The sequence below is a fragment of the Corvus hawaiiensis genome, chromosome 4 (genome assembly GCF_020740725.1).
Source record: "Corvus hawaiiensis isolate bCorHaw1 chromosome 4, bCorHaw1.pri.cur, whole genome shotgun sequence".
Taxonomy (NCBI): Eukaryota; Metazoa; Chordata; class Aves; order Passeriformes; family Corvidae; genus Corvus; species Corvus hawaiiensis.
In genome coordinates this window covers 56,444,540-56,460,681 of record NC_063216.1, presented here as the reverse complement: position 1 = coordinate 56,460,681, position 16,142 = coordinate 56,444,540, and the positions used below count along the sequence as shown (strand labels likewise).

Here is a 16,142-nt window from a genome sequence, read left to right as displayed (position 1 = left end):
TTTCAACCATCTCTGTATCATCCTTGTTTATCCAGAGTATCTGCATACATTTTTGCATTGCAAACGTTTTGTGACTTCCTTGTGTATTGCAGCTGTTGTTGGAACTAGCAGCAGTACAAAGGTGGCAGTATTTTGGTCCATTTTGCTTGGAGCTATAAATATAAATATAAATATAAATATAAATATAAATATAAATATAAATATAAATATAGCTCTGCATATATGTGTGTTACAAGTGTGAGAATTTAATCTTGAGGCCTAGATGTGCAGAGAGTGGGATGTAATCTTCCCTCTTTTTTTGCCAAAGTTCTTAAACCAATGACCTGAGTTCATCCTACCTTCTCTTAGGTACCTAATGGAGACAATTAATTTAGAAGCTTGGTACTGAAAGTGTCTCGTATGGAGAGTTATAGACATCTTGACAGAATGATTCATATCTTACACAAGCTGACTCACTTTTTGGAAATTAATATCTTTTTGCAGTAATGATGGAGAGAAGCCTAAGGTGAACAGATTCCTAACTTAGGCAGCCAGCTAAAGACTCAAAATTAGATGAGTGAAGTTAAGTTCACATAATTCATTTCTAGCTATCTAAAGAGGTCTCAATCAAAATTGTCTCATACTGTTATCACAAAAATGAGGGCATTTTTAAAATCCAGGAATAGATTTAACACAATTTGAACAAGGTATTTCTGTTTTTGAGAATATTTTTTAGCTCTAAAATTCCTGACACTTTTAGTGATGAAAAGGTTTCCTTTTTTTTCTTTTCTAGTTTCAAAAACTTGGATGAGAGAAAGAACAGTACTTTAGTCGTGGAAGTCCTACCATTGCCTCCAGTATATATCAGTGATTCAAAAGTCTCTGAGCTGTCAAAGTGACGAAATGAAAGTAGAAGAGCTAAAAAGGAGAATAGTATCAGGGGACTGAGTGATTTCTCATTTGGAACTCTAGAGTTGAGAGTAAGGTTTAAATACTTGAAAGCAGGAAAAGAGGGACTAATCCTTGATAAGATGTGCATAGGTACAGGTAAAGACAAAAGGATAAAATCATAGGAAAGAGAACTTTTCTGAGAAGATGTTCTAGAGTACATTTGGTTGACCATCTCTGGTTACTGGCAGTGCTACAACTCTGGCTCTAATGTCACAGCCTTTCTTGTTCAACTTTCCAGGGAAAGTTGAGTTGAGCACCAGAAATGTCATAAAGATTCAAGGCTGTTTTTAAGGTTCAATATTATGCTCGACCTTTCGATACAAGACCCTGTATATGAGCAAGCAACAAATGTTACTATGGATAGGAGTCAAGGTATGGAGATATACTGTTCAAGCTTTTCCCCCCTTGCAGTCCTAACTTGAAGCCCATTTGCCATTGATTTGTAAGAGGAGACAGTGCAGTGTTAGTTCAGATTGCATGGTTACTCTAAAAGATGTGTGAATGTAAAAATTTATGCAAGGACCTGCAGTTATTTGCATCTATATTCAAAACCGCATTTTAAACTAATTTTTGGATCATTGTAAGAATTTCCAAACCACCTTTTGCTTACGTTTGTCCATAATGATCTGTAGGATAAGATTTTTAAATAAAACTACAAATTTTAACACCAAACTGGCAAAGAACTCACTGTGAAACACAGTTCAAAGCAGTTGCAGAAAGGTCCTGAAAAAAAGAAAAAAACAACCAACCAACCAAAGTAAAACACTTGCAGTAGAGGTTGAAAATACATGCTTTTATTCCTTATTCTGTTACTCTGAATTATAAGGGAAAAATCAAAACCAAATAAAAGAGCAAATCAAAATTCAACTTACTTTTAATTCAGTGCTTTAAAGCAAACACTCTCTTCATCCAAGCAGCAGTGTTTCTTCTCTTAAACACATGTATGAGACTATTTTGGTTCTCTACTGGCTGGTCTTTTATAAAATAGCTATATTATTTTACAATTTTTCTTACAGATTCTTCTCACAACTCATCATTTAAAACAATCAATTCCCTTCTGTAAATGCATTCACTAAATCTTGGATTTTACATTCCCCATTACTTAGTATGTAGATGATGTAGGCTATTCAGGACATACTTTTTTGCCTTCTTGTCTTTAATCTAATAGTATAGAAACAGACTTAAACAAAATTATAACCTTCTAACCGGAAACTTTCTGAGAAACTAAACTATTATCATCTCCCTATACTTGCATACTCCCATACAGCAGTGTGTGTCATAAATTGATGAGAGCTAATTCTTGGGACACAAACTAATTATATTGTCACATCTAGCATGCATCTGTGATTATCTAAGAATTTAAAATCTTATTTACTATTTTCCTCATCTTTCCAAATTTAGGCCTTCTGTAATGGGAAAACAAATGCACTGCAAAGGCCAAGAAAACCTCCATAAACAGCATGTTTGTATTTATTTATTTATTGGAATCTCCTTTTTTTTTTAATGTGCTATCAGAAATGTTATACTTATATCCATTTAAAAAACATTAGAAGAAGAGTAGTATTTTTGTTTACCTTAATAAGAACAGTACCAGGAACACAGTACGTGCAAAAACACTATTGTTTAATATATGCCTGAGAATTTAGAACTCCCATTTGCTTGTAAGGATGTAGAGGGCAAGAATAGTCACTAATATTCACTATATTCACTAAATATATTAGGACATAATATTTCATTTAGTCAGTAGGTTTTCAATGATTATAGGACTGTCTTCCCCTAGGTACTTAAAGACTAAAATACCAGCTGAGAAGTATATTTTGGGGATCAAAATACAAGTGTAAGATAACAACATCGCATTTTCTGTGAGTGACTTGAAAAAAAGACAGACATTGGACTTGTATGCAAATTGGGGTTTCATGTTTTGCTGTTTCCTCTAGGGCACAAGACACAACCTAAAACACAAATACTTGTACATCAGGATAATTTTAGCCATATATAGAACTGCATGCAATGAATATCCATTCAGGAAAACCATTTGTGTGATAACAAGTTACAATTTGCAAAATGTCATGCTTGATGCTCCATAACTTTAGGCTCCAGTGAAGAATTTAGGTGCTCAGGGAGTGGAAATAGGTCTCAAGATGGGCAGAACTTTAAGGAACTGTTAGACATACTCCATAATTCAGGAGACCACTGCAGCAGTCTCTAAAGTTGTGGTGAAAGAGCAAAGCAATCACTCTCAATGAGAAAACTCATATCTCCTGGGAAAGTCTTTGCCTGTCTCTTGCCAGCTACAGCACTAAGTCAGGAATTTTCTTCCACTCTGTTATGATCCAGTTTTAAGGTTCTTAGAAATTCCTCTGCCCAAATTATGGTGCAAACAAGACCATATACTAGCAACAATAGTAAGGGTTTTATTTCATGATAAATATGAGAGAGAGAGAAAGAAAGAAAATAGGCAGTGGGGGCAGAAAGAGTGACAGGGACAGAATAAGGAAAATATCACCACTCTGTGGATCCCAAGATGCTTCATTGATCCTCTCCAGCTGGTCTTCTTGGTGGTGAAGGTCCCCCCAGAAGGCAGAGAGTCCCATGGATATATATGCTCAGGCTGGGTGGGCATGTCCGGCCATGTCCCCTTGGGGTGGGGGCAGTCTCTCACAGCAGACTCTGGGTCTGTTGCACCATGTGCAGCCCTGTGGGGCCAAGCCTCTCACGTGGAAGTCCCGTGGATGTCCTGTGGATGTGCCCTGTGGGGTTGGGGGTTCCACAGCTGGGCCAGTTTGTGTAATGGAGGATGGGTGTTTATTGCCTCTCACCAGAGGCTGCACCATGCACCCAAAACCTCCTCCTCCCCCTCGGTTGTGGGGAGTCTGTGTAAACCTGGCTTCTGTGAGCTGTGCTCTCCCCCACCCCAAACTCAACCAGGGATAGTTGCAGCTGGTGGCTTTGGCCTTTTGTGGATGCATTCCTTTCCCTCAGCCTGAGATGATTGAACAATGCATTTCCCTTTATCTAATCAACAGTTTGACTTTCAGTTCAAAATCCCTCTCTTCAGGGAAGCTTCTTCGGTTGTAGCTTCTTTATAATGAGCAAAACTTTATATCAATGTTTGAGGTATGAACTATTTTCAGTCTCTGACACACTCTGACTTTCTAATTGGCAGCTTTAGTAACTTCCTGAGTCAATCAAACTAGTAAATCCTCCAAGATCACTAGATCACCTCTTTCCTTGACTACTGAGAGCAATCTGTAAGCCTGATCTCTTCTCCCTGCTAATTCCCACCTGAGCCAACTCAGTCCCTCCCAAAAAAGGCATTTGCAGGCTCAGTCTGCCCACTCTGGGAGACCCTCTGTTGAAGTCTTTTCTCAATGACGTTACACAATGAGAATGATTCATACCTTCAGTCCGTGGGCATGTCTGTGTTTTGATGCTTGCCAATCAAATTGGCTCTACCAAGAAATCAGAAGTTACTTTTCCTATCTCTTTCTAGTTCCTTTATTGGTAGGTACACTGACAAGGTCTAACAATGAATTGGTTTCTTCTGCAGTACAAATTTTGTTCTGTGATACATGTTTTTCTTTTGCTTTGCAGCATTTACAATACAAATCTCCAATTTGCATACTTTCAGATTTTGTCTTTTATGCATTTTGTTGGTACATTTACCACTCTTGATTTATTGTTTTCAACTTTGATATAGTCTACATCTTGAATAAATCTATTTTTCTTATCTGGTTTGGCTGTTATTTTGAACCAAAATATTGCCTGTAATGGATGTTCATTCTTTGAATAACAAAGGAAAGTATATTTATTCTCTGCATTGTCATGCAAGTTTTCTCTGAAAAAAGGCTTTTTTTTTTCCTCTCTCTTTCTTTTTCAGCTGAGATGAACCCTTGATAAATTAACACTTGTATTGCAAGCAGCCTCAGGAAAAGAAACACAATAAACCATTATGATTAGACTTTTGGGATCAAAAATTAATAAATGAAATTACTTCAGTTTGTTTTTAATATTTATGAAGACGCAATCTGTTTGTTAGGGTGCTTAAAATGTAGCAAAAAATTAACAAAATATGAAAATGGTCTGGAACTTAAATTACTAGCCATAATTATAGTATGACTTTGCATTCATGTGAAAGGAGTAGGAGACTGCAGAGCAGCACATGGGGCCTTTTATCCTCAGCTAAATGCTCCCGCTGAACCTCCTTGCTATTTCCTTCAGGGATGTGTTATCCTGCTGCTAGGTGGAATAATGGCTCAAGATCTAGAATACGGTGCTCATGTTTACTGGTCTTTTGTGAGAAGGATCCTACTTTTCTCCTTTACACAGATACTTTATGACAGAATTTATTACTTTTTATTCACAAATATAGCTTCCATTTTTTTTCCTAAGCAATATTCACATACCATTATGGTGTTTCTTGGACAACAGCAATAAAAAAGAGATTTAAAAAATCCCCAAACACCAGAGCATAAGTTTTTCACATTCAGCTGATTATAAATGTGCAAATGATAAAATTAATCTTGTCAGTATGTGTGTGAATTTCACAGAGGAAAGTACCTTACATTCCATGAGGCATAGGTGTAAGTGCAGAGAAGCTGTCCCAGGAATCCTGACATCCATGCCCAGTATAAATAAAGGACATTAACAAGCCATTCTTCCACTCAGCCTTACTATAGGACTTCACTATGAGTGCACACATTTAACACTATATTTTCCCAAGATCTTTTTATGATATATACATTATATCTGTAGAATAGGTCTGTATGTGGAACTGTGCTACTTAAATGGTGAAATATGAGGAAATGACAAGGTAATGTTAGACCTCTAAGCTGTGCTGTTCCTTGAAAAAAGTTTAGGAATCTCCATAACTTGAGTATTGGGGAAAAAAAAAAAAACAACAAGCCACCAACTCTCTATGAAAACTTGATAGTATTCTTTAGAAATATTGCAGCAAGTAGTTAAAGTAAATTTAAATTTTGGTATGAGATAGACTGGTGACTCTATTTTAAGTCCAAGTCTCAAAGTTATCTGAACACATGATCTGCTATCATTGCATTTCTAATAAAGAAAACTGTGAGACAGCATGATTAATGACTTTAACTGTTTATAAGGAAAAAGACCCCAAAGAACTACAAACTACAAGTAATTATGCAGTAATATTAGTATTAACAGAAATTGCAACATATTTTTCTAAGTGTTTACATGACTGAAGGAATTTCATGTACTCATGCAGTGTCCATGATCCATTTGCTAAGGTTATAGGTCAACAGCTTGGTATGCTGTTAAATACAAAGAGTGAAAAAAAAAAAGGTTGGTATAACCATGCAGTGGAAAGAAGATCTGATGCTGGCTTTAAAACACAGCCTCTGAAAAACATTTGTATTTTTGTCTCTGATAGAGTTTTTCTACATGATATTGTTTATTGCTCCCACCAAAAATGTTAGTCTTACTGCAAATTAGCTAGTTTGGTGGAATTATGCCAGCTGTGACTTTTGGCACTTTTTCTACATGTCTGTAAAATATGGTTTAATAACAGAGGTGCAGATAGTGTATTAAAGAAGACATTGATTATTTAACTGAAGATTTTCTATGACTTGCTATAGTTTATAGTAGTAGTAGGGATTCTGAACTGTCGTTTGAGATTACTTCTCAAGCACTCATTGGTCACTATAAAAATTTCTTACACTCCAGTTGAGGTACTCAGTGTTCCAGATTAGGTTCTCTTGTAACAGCAATATATATGTCACTGAAAATGGCATTGACTGCTTCTCAGGGAAAAAAAAAAATAGAACACCAAAAACCCAACCAACACACACACACACACACACACACACACACACACACACAAAAAAAAAGGACCCCCCCCCCCCAAAAAAAAAATAACCAAGACAAAATTTTAAAAAATCAAAACGCCACTTCCACTGGGATGCAATATTTCATTGAAATAAAAGTCTTCTTACCTTATTATAATGTATTCTAGAAAAGCTTTGGAAAAATGTTATAGACACAGTGAATAATTGGAGTGAGCTCTTGGTAGCATCACAAAGCTGCCTTCTCTATGAAGTCACACAGGTTTACAGCCTGCCAAGTGCTGTAGGAATGACAGGGAAGAATAACAAATACTTGAATAATGAAGTGCTTGGATATTAAAATGCCTGAAAAAGGAAAATAATAAAAGAGATGACTAAGAGTGAGGCAATTTTAAGGCCGTATTTGAGTTCACTATTCCTAAAATAACCAAGAGTAATTTCTTCTGTTCTTTCCATCTTTGTCATTTACATAGTTTGAAAATTCCCATGGAGTATATGTATTTGGTATGGAAAGGGCTGGCAGGAAAAATAAGATTAAATAAATTATTGTACATGTTCCTGGATTTTTCCTGTAATTAGTAAAGGGTGTGATCGAGTGGTGGTTTAATGACATTTATTTAACTATAATGGCTGCTTAAGAGTAGTCATTTTACATTTAATTTTATTTGGACTCTTCCAGGAAACCCAATTCACCAGATCATATAAGAAGTGGTGTTCTTTGTAGCACTTCTGTTCTTCCTACATAGACAGCTAGGATACTCTGAGAAAGCAAGTGCCATTGTTTATCTCCATCTTCCATGGAGACCTAAGCAATAACTCCTATTTTTATATTTCCTTTATCTGTTTATTCCACCATTACACAGCAGAAGCTCTGAGTATCATCAGTGCTTACCAGCCTTCATTAGATCATAGCAGCACAAGGATGTAGTTTACATTTTCTAGTTATTTTAGGAGTTGCTTGACTTGCTGAACGTACCTCATTTGTACATCCAGCGTGGGATTCATCTGATCTGATGCAAGCATCTGCAGTACACATCTGTCTATGCCTGAGACAGAAGTATATATTCCCACTCAGACAAAGGAGACAAACAAGTATTTCTAGAATGCAGCTCACCACTGCCTAATGTAGATTCCCAAATTAGGTCATATGAATCCCACCTTAAAGACTGATGCGCCTCTCTGTTGTCTGTTAAGCAATTGTTTGGTTCAGATAGAGATAAATGATAAGCTCTATTCTCTTTCCAAATGTGCCAAGGCTTGTTTACCTTATTTATCACAAACAAACAAACAAAACCCAAAAAACCAAACAAAATCCTATGGATCTAATTTTTAATGTCATTATTTTGTAAAATAATTTTTATCTTAGCTTTACTTTCCACAAGAGTGTTAGTTAATGACATTTAATTTGCTGACTGTCTGTTTAAGTCTGGTCATTATGTTAGGTCCAGAGCTGATACATGGGAAGAAAGATGTTCAATAGGCAATTTCATAGCCTAATTAAAGACATAAATAGGTATAAATTAGAGTGTAACTCTATAAATGTTCCTTGACGAGCCCTCTCCTGAGAGTACTCCTTTCTGTGGGATAGCACCTTCCAGCTAACCTTTCCAAAACTGGAATAAAGTTTGCTTTTTAAAAAGAAAGAAATAATATCATGGCAATATCATTGTTTTTAAAATAATTTAGAAGTTAGGTACATAACTGATTAGATTGAATAAGTTCTTTGAAAACCTTCAGATTAAAAAGAAAATTGAATCTGGGTTCTCAAAGTAATAGATTATTTGGTAACAGATGGATATTGCTGTTTTCTAGAAAAGAAGAGAACAGTAAAAATTGGTCAAAGTGTCATTGACTGTTCTTATTCCTGGCACATGTAATTGAGGAGTCAACAAGGAAAGGATCTGTCCTGGACCTGATACTTACAAACAAGGAAGAATTGGTTGGCGTGTGAAAGTCAGAGACAGCCTTGATTGCAGTGCTGATGCTCAAGATCCTAAAAGGAGGGAGCAGTGCAAAAGGTAGGTCTGCAATCCTGGCATTTTGGAGAGGAGACTTTGGTCTCTTCAGGGACCTGATTGAGAATGCCATGGGATAGAGCCTGAGTGAGAAGAGGGTTTCAGGAGAGCTGGTTGATATTCAAGGATCACTCCCTCCAAACTTAAGAAAGAGTCATACGGAGAAGTAGGAAATAAAGACAGTGTGTGGGCTGCATGGGTGAGCAAGGGGCTTTGAACTTGCATAAAAAGGTATATCAGAGTTTAACACAGGGGCAGGTGACCCAGAAGGAGTTGACAGTTTCTGTCCAATCTTGTAGGGATAGGGCTTGGGAAGGCAAGAGCTGGCTTTCCTGGAGCTGAATCTAGCAAAGCCAAGAAAGGATTCTACAATTCTGCTGAAGGGGGTATTGGAATTTGGTGACAGATAACATGGAACATACAGAGGTACTCAAAGGCTTTTCTGCCTCAGTCTTTGCCAGTAAGAACTGCATTCAGCAACAAAAATCATCTGAGATCACAGGGAAATTCTGGAGCTAAAGAGACTTCCTTACCCTCAGTGAAAAATGACAAGATCAGGGAGTACTTAAACAAAGTACTCCCTGAAGTATATTGGAAGTTGTGAAGTCTCCATTCAAGAAGATATTAAAATCCTGATTGGACATGGTCAATTTGCTCCAAATGAGCCCTCTTGAGAAGAGGTTTGGACCAGATGAACTCAAGAGGTGCCTTCCAACCTAAAGGATTCTATGATTCTGTTATTCCAGCTATAAACATCAGATTTTAGGGATGGTGGATAGAATAAGTATATGTTTGAACCAAATCTGAACTGTGATGATGCAAAGAGTTCAGGGTGTGCACAAAGCACATCTTCTAGACACAATAACTAACCTAAATTGGCTGGACCTGACCTGTGTGGGTTTCTGACACAGTCAATGAAAAGGCAATTTTCTTCAGAGATAATTCAGTGTGGACAATTAGTTGAAAGTGTTGTGACTCCCTTCCGGAAGGACTTTCTTGCTTCTGTGTCAAGAAAACCCTCTAAGAAAACATAAAATAACTGTGGAGGTTATACAGCAGCTCCCAACCAGGGCTTTTCAGCTGGTGATTTAGACTTCATTGTTAAATCTCACCAAGCCGCACTTCAGGTCCTTTTTTTGGATCTAACCCAGAAAACTTTCTTCAAAGCCTGAATGGTGAATGAGAGAAAATCTTTGAGAACAGTTTTCTCATTAAGCACCAAGCTGCCAGAGTTTAAGTTCAGAAATATCAGTCTAATATTCTTTTATCTGCATAAATTCATTTTTACAGGACATTTGGCCTTTTTCATTCCCACAATTCTCTAATAAATATTGAACTTCACAGGAGCAATGAAGGGCTGTTCTGATTGTGAGAAAAGAGTAACACTGAGAGTGTAACTCTTTCTCTATAAATTGAATCCCTCTGACTCAGATTGTTTTATATATATATATACATATAATATCAGGAGCAGAATGATTGACTTTGCAAAAGGAGAAAAATCCAGAAACACCTCCAGAATACCACAGCAGTCCCTTGCTATTTTAAATTACATGAGGAGTCTTGCTTCAGTTAAGTAAGAAGCATGGTTCAATTTTAAAGGGATGCAATGAAAATGACTAGAAGTCAGAAGTTACATTTTACATTGCGATTGTTCCCCCCATTTAAAAATATGCTTTTCATTACTATTATAGCTGGCATTTATTATTGGGCAGAAAAATAGACAAGAAATACTTGGACCTATTCCTTTGCTTTGAGCATTTCTGAAAAAACTCACAGCGAAACATGCCTCCATCAGCCTAATACTTTTGCTGTCATAATCACCCCACTAGTCTTACATTATTATGGTGCCTTTATTTGGTGGTCAGTGTACATATTTTTTGTTTAAAATTGTAATTTTTTTTCCACAACAGTACTCAAATAATTTTATTCCCCAATTTATATTTTTTGTCTTTTTCTTTTTGTGGGGTGGGATTTACTTGCCCAGTGACAGTGGTAGAGCTGAATAGGGACTTTAAGCAGTTCAAAATTGAATTCGTAAGTTAGCCATGAAGAAAATGAGGTTGAGGAAAGCATGAGTATCTTTAATGGATTTGTTTTTAACTTCTTTGATTTAGCAGACATGGAATTTTTTTAAAGAATGAGAGTGCTTCATACAGACTCTTATAAAGAAGATAATTAAATGAGAGAAGAAGGAAAACCAGCATTCATAAATGTAAAATTTACTTGGTGGTCTGTTGCTGGCTGGCAGCCAAGATCCCACACAGCCAATTTTCACTGCACTGGCATGGGTCCTCCAGAGAATGTAGTTCCTTCGGGGCTTGTCCATTGACTACGGCTCCTCTTGGGATGTTACCAGTTCCACTGTGGATCACCTCCTACAGCTCTGCTTGCACTGATATTTTTAATTGGTGTTCTCTCTCCTTTCCTAAATGTTTTCACAGAGGTGCCACCGGCCTGACAGAAGGGCTCAGCTGTGTCCTGTGGTGTGTCTGCTGAAAGTGGCTGGAACCAGCTGCAAAGGTAAGTGCCCAGTCAGTGACTGATTACTGAATAACAGTTTAAGAGTCAGAAGGGGATGGATCAGAACAACGTGCAGTAAGAAGAGAGGGAGGATGGAGTAGAAAGGATATGAGAGAACAAAAAGAGTGAATCCATAAAATTTTAAACTGCTACATTTATTCAAAATCTAACAGGAAAAATCTATCTGCAAAGAAGCTGACTTGTATTGCTTCAGTAAAATGCTTCAGAGTAGTGTTTGAGTAACTCCATAGCAGGATGCCATAGTCCATGACCCACTGAAATAAGCAGCATTTTAATGTTTCATGGACTAGTTTTGGCAGAATTTTCTTGTCCAGTGTCAATTTCATGTACTATGAGTGAACAGAGGTACAGGGAACCACAGGCACCATTCATTGCTGCCTTTCATTAGAATTCACACTTTTCTCATATACAGCAACACAAACACTTAAAAGCCTTTTCCTCAACATGGAAATATGTGAAGAATGTTCATTCACAGAAAGTTTATTGTCTGGCTCAGAAGTGTGGCTGAAACACTGTGAGGTTTGCTTCATTTTGGTTTGATAGGGGAACAAAAGTCTGTTTTCTGTAGGATTTTGCTCCTTGCAAACCCTGACTTTGTGACTTTGTATTTTAAAATATGTCTGGTTGCCTTTTAGATCAGGTATTTCAGAGCCACTTACTGTCAGACACACAAAGATAACTTCTGATTATTAACCCTTGTGTTGGTAACTTTCAACAGCAGAAAAAAAATTACTGTTTAAAACTTCTTCATATACCCTGTTTATTTAAAAAGTGTTTCAACTCTGATGAGGCCTTGTGCTTCTCCCTTATTTTCCCCTCATTTTAATTTATTGCTAGGCAATGTTCAGGACATGGTCAGAATCATGGTTTCTGATTCAGAATCATGACAGAGGTTTACATTCCTTAGTAGGTGAATTCCACATAATCAGTTGTAAATGCTTACATAAAAATCAACCCTGAGTCATGTCAGAAGCTATACAACAAAACAACCAGTCCGCATGATGTTCATAATAACCTCTCAAACATGCTCAGAGCAGAGTTGTGCAAAGCTGCTCAAAATGAAAATTCATGTATCATGGAAAGCACTTGAACTGTTTTGTGTTTGCTCTTGAATCGAGTTGACAAGACGACAAAAAGTACCTTTCTTTGTTCCTACCATATCTAGAGCTAGTAATTTCTCTTGTACACTTAAAAAACTAATAGAAATCATCACTTCCCCTCAATCTTCTGCCTGTACTAATCAGGTCACTGCACAGAATACTACAACAACATTTCTACCATGCATCAAGTTAATATGGGCAGAGTTGGAGCAACAGCTCCAACATTTACCTCAAACGAACCTATGGAAATGTTCCAGTGTTGTGTAACCATTTTAGACTGGCAAAAAACCCAAAAACCCCAGGAGTTATGCAAATACATATTCTGCCTATTTGCATTTAAACACAGCAATGATGCTACAAAGATACAATGGAAAAATGCTACGCTAAGCAGCTTCAACTGCATGTTCAAAAACTCTTTTGAAAGCCTCTTATACAGCTGCACAGTTTAGAAAAGTAATACAATTAAGAAGAGCAACTGAAGTTTTACAGTCTGTCTACCAAATTTTACTTTTCAGAATTAAGATTTCATAAAAGTGCTTGAAATCTCAAAAATTTAATGTTTTGCCAATTACTAAATGAAAATGACAAATAGCTAAGTAGAGCTATTTAAATGTCCTTCACTGACAGGCTAAATTTCAGTCTGAAGCTGCAGAAATATTAACATCATCTGAAGAGTGTTAATGAAGAGAATGTCAGTGGAATTTGGGCTGGAGTGCTGGTACCAATGGCAGTTTAAGGATTTTTCTAGTGGGGCCATTTCAGAATTAATACTATTGTAATTTTAATTAATGTAGTTTCAGATTTGTTTTTAAAATGTATTTAAGTGAGCGTACTTATCACTTGAAACTCCCTTATAGCTATACCATAATCTCTGTGATTTTGTTAAAGATATTTCTAGGTCAGTTTTCTTCAACAGTCTCTACTGCATTAAGTGCAAGTAATTTCATTGTTTCTTTTTCATTATCACATATGAAATGTCCATGGACAGTGCTCTATTGATTTTAAGCAGTTTTGCACCTTTGACTAAATTTTCCTCTTGTTCAAAAGTCAATTTTATTTCCTCCATTACTGAAGAATAGTTTTACCTTTCAGAGACAGAGAAGGGAATAAAGTTGGGATTTTAGAGTTGACAAAGAAAATGGTTAAATGTTTGTGTTATCATACATAAGATGTGTCCACCTTGTGAAAATATTAGGCTTATGTAGTGATAGAACAGCTGACTAGAGCAACTCAGTTTTCTGAAATAATAGGCAATTACTTCCATAGTATTTATTTCCTGTGTTGACCTTCAATGCAGTTGAAGTTCAGAAGGCAGGTCCTATCTGTCCTATAGGAATAATATTCTGGGAGGCTTACTGTTTTTTTATAGTCTATGAAACACCTGCTCCCCATTATAGTTGCAAATATTCCTGATATAGTCCAAAGCACACTCCTCACTGTGTAAGTAATTTGTAAAGTGCTGTGGAATAACTTTGGATAAATTTTATCCTGTTAACTTGTCCCATTTCCCCTTCCTTTTCTGCTCAGTATTTTTCTTCATGACAATTTCTTTTGTAGCTTTTTACTAGTCTCCTTTCACAGTGAAAGTAATGGAACTATACCGGGCTGGTTTCTAAACTTCCCTTCTGTCATACCCATTCCTGCAGCTTTTTCAGTTGAAGTGTCTCTGTTACAGAGGATACTAGCAGCTCATTGTCAGTTGCAGGAAAACTAATCTCAGTCTTGAGTGAACACACCTAGTGATATACACAAAACTTGGACAGAAAAATGTAGATTGTACAAAACAAGAGACAAAGGCAAGCACCAGAAAGCCTACATAGTTGCAACACCTTTGTAAACTGTATGCTTAATTTCTGAAACGGATTATATTTAAATAGGATTTGTAGGAGTTTTGGTTTGGTTTGGCTAATAGGTCACAGCTGGATATGTCACTGTCTGCCACAAGTTGCCATCAGCCTTGAGATTCCCCTTACTGTCTCCATCTCTCTTGGCCAAGGCATCTTTGCCTGTGGCCTGTCACAGCCTAGGCTCAGCATAGCAAGTGGCTCACTCCACACTGCCTTGGGGCACACTTGTGCTTAGTGACACTGACCTTTTATGACAGACGTTTGAGGAAGAAGGGATTTAACGCTCTTCTCCGCTGAAAAAGTCCCACAGTTAAGTCATCAGGGTTGGCCAATGGCAGCTATTGACAATTTCCAATGTGTTCAGATGAAGTTTGCTCATACTTAGTATCATGTGCTTACTCCTAAGAGGCACCAGACCAATGAATCTATCACAAAGGACTTTACTTCCAATTACCTGTTTCTATGTTACCATACATACTTGTGAAGAAATCTCACTTACGGTAACTCCTTAGTAATTGTTGGTTGGAGTCTAAGAATCTTTCTTCTCTGCAGTGTTATCCTTACTTTTGTTATCCTGTTGAGCAAACAGTGAGCTTTGATGCATCTATATTTGGCTATATTCCTTAGAACCTTCCACATCAAAGTTCTTTTTTATTCTCTTATCAGATTCTAGTACAATGTGAATAAATCATTGTAATAATTTTAACTTGTCTTGTGTGGTTTTTTAATTCTTTGATTCAAAGGATTTATCAGAAATACCCTCCAAACATGCTAATTTTTGTCTTTTTCCATCACTTTCCTTCTACAATTTTTTTTTACATCTTCTTTGTTTTTATAGTCTCCCTTGTCTTCTCCAGATCGTTTGCATTATTCACAGTTTTACAACTTACATATTTTTTACCTGCTTACCTATAAATACTACATTTTAGTAAACTCTATGTCCCTCTTTTCAATTATTGACATGAGTTTTACTTGTAGCTTCTGATGTAATAAAAATAAAAATATAAATACAAAATAAAAATAAAAATTTGTAATAAAAATACAAATTTTCAATCTATCTTTCTCATAAATTGTAGTTCCTCACAGTACTATCTCCCTTTAACTTTCAAAAATTTCAAAATTTCTTTCAAAATAACTTTCTAAATTTCTTTCAAAATTTGATTTTCAAAAGGGAAATATTTTTTTTTGTTGAATCTCTAAGAAATTATTAGTGCTGAAAACTGAAGAGTATGTATCAGAGATGGGCATGTAATGGTTAGTTTATGTGATTAAAGACACATGTCCATGAACCCAAAGGAGCCCAGAGGAACAATGACAGTTGGGGGAACTTCAACAACCTCATCAGAGCAAAGGGAGACTCTGAGATGGCTGCTCCCCAGGAGAGTCACAGGAGAGCTTCAGCCCATGGCCCCAGACTGGCCACCAACCTAATCCTTTCTTCAATCTGTGGAAGGTGATAACAGCCTTTGGGAATATGGGAGGCATTATTAGATGTCAGGAAGACCCTTCTGCAATCAAAGGGAAGGAAAGTTTCAAAGAGTCTGTCTTGTCATTACACTCCATTTCTAACTATTTTCCCAGGTGCAGGGATCTCTGTCCTGTGTGCACATGTCTGGGGATTTGAGTGCAGCAGCAGGAGCGGGCCCTGTGTGTCTGGGGTGGGAGCAACTGGAGAGATCACAAAAGGGGTTCATTGTGTTCCAGTGTGTGTTTCAGTGTGTAACCACCAGTGTAAATCAAGCTAGACCAGCCAGTAAATAGAAGAGGTTCAGCAGCTGGGGCCCCAGAGCCTGGGCTGCATCCTGGAGAGACAAGGGAGTCTGAAAGTTGGTTACCTCAGAGACCACAGGGTCCATGACAGGTATCGGAGAGACCACGGAGTCTGAGGTGGTCATA

General features: G+C 37.0%; 1 long non-coding RNA gene across 3 annotated transcripts in view; it reads left to right on the top strand.

Moving 5' to 3' along the window:
* The window catches only part of LOC125325523, a 115,048-nt gene that overhangs the window by 11,923 nt on the left and 86,983 nt on the right, over positions 1-16,142 (top strand). For 2 of the 3 annotated variants that reach the window (XR_007203364.1, XR_007203365.1), the window contains exons 2-3: positions 8,556-8,761; positions 11,200-11,278. This is a non-coding gene — a long non-coding RNA (uncharacterized LOC125325523). Of the gene's footprint in view, positions 1-8,555; positions 8,762-11,199; positions 11,279-12,543; positions 14,914-16,142 lie in introns of those variants that run through there. The other variant, XR_007203366.1, reaches the window with a different exon arrangement.